The 1,734-nt window shown below is 26.9% G+C and overlaps 1 protein-coding gene across 1 annotated transcript in view; it reads left to right on the forward strand.

Annotated features, from left to right (window-relative positions):
* The window catches only part of LOC106879808 (iroquois-class homeodomain protein irx-3), a 124,153-nt gene that overhangs the window by 104,216 nt on the left and 18,203 nt on the right, over positions 1-1,734 (forward strand). The gene's annotated exons all lie outside the window — the stretch shown is intronic.

Here is a 1,734-nt window from a genome sequence, read left to right on the forward strand (position 1 = left end):
TATATATATGTATGTATGTATGTATGTATGTATGTATGTATATATATATATATATATATATATATATATATAACACACACACACACACACACACACACACACACACACACACACACATATATAAGTCGTATTTAAAATATAGTAGTGAAATTTTAAAATTGCATATAGAGGTATTCAAAACGTATAGAATTGTATTGCAAATTTAAACAAATCTGTCAAAGATAGATAGATAGATAGATGGATAGGTAGATAGATAGATAGATTTATCTTAGTATAAATAAAAATAGTGTATATATGGGTGCTTCTCTCCGTGAATATCTAATTATGCGCGTGTCGTTGTTAGTGTAGTAGATGTAAATAATTGTTATTGTAATCAAACAATAATTCATTTGAATTATAAATGGTACATGAATGGCGCATAGTAAATATATATATATATATATATACATATATATATATATATATATGAACGTGTGAAGGGAGCTTTTGTGTAGGTGTGTATGCATATATAAATAAATATTTATACTTAATTAGTGCGTTTCATTGTTACTAATTTATTATTTATTGCTGCTAAAGTATATTATATGCACTCTCTATTAATGGAAATCAGTGACTAAAGAATTGAAATGTTTATATACATATAATTATTTATATGCAAAGTAAACACCCACATGCAGACACACACAAACACACACACAAACACTCACACGCGCGCGCGCACACACACACACGCAAACACACACATACACTGACACATATAGACATATGTATATACCTACTTCTATGTATGTGCATGTATATATATTTAGATATATAGATATAGTCAAATATATATGTATACATATATATACATAGATTACATATATATAACAATATATGTATGTGTGTGTATGCGTGTATATATATATATATATATATATATATATATATATATATATATATATATATATATATATATATATATATATATATATAAATATATATATATATAAAAGAATACATATATACACATATTCAACATGAAACTTTTTGAGTATTTATATGTACATCAATATATTTGGATGTACAACACATGCACACGCAAAAAAGTTTGTATGTATATTTATACATACATCTTTGACAGTGCGGGCGTATGCTTGTACGTGTGTGTGTGTACGTGTGTTTGTGTGTGTATGTGTGTTTGTGCATGAATGTGTGTACTTGTGTGTGTTCATATGAAGAGATATATGCATACCTCTAATTTCTCTCGTTAAAATGTTTCGGCGACAACATAGATGCACCTGATCGTGTTATCATTATTTCATCCGTTAATAAATGTGAGGTTCAATGAAATAGAGAAAAGTTAAGAGATTTCATGTGATTAAAGAGAAAAGGAGACATATGAGGAATAACGATTTACGTTCCACTAATTTCACACACATCAAAACCATGACAGTTATGTAAATAATAAACAACTGGTGATAATAAGTAAGAATAATTGCATAAAACAATTTCTGGAATGATTTCACTTAGACGGTAATATGTTTCTCAATTGTAAATTATTTTCAGTGGCTAAATATCGACCCCAGCAGCAGGTAGATATATGCATACGGGTATCAATAAATATATGATTGCAGATATATTCAACTACATTTACATGTATATATATGCACACACACACACACACACACACACACACACACATATATAATATATATATATATATATATATATATATATATATATATATATATA

Source organism: Octopus bimaculoides, chromosome 1, assembly GCF_001194135.2.
Source record: "Octopus bimaculoides isolate UCB-OBI-ISO-001 chromosome 1, ASM119413v2, whole genome shotgun sequence".
Lineage (NCBI taxonomy): Eukaryota > Metazoa > Mollusca > Cephalopoda > Octopoda > Octopodidae > Octopus > Octopus bimaculoides.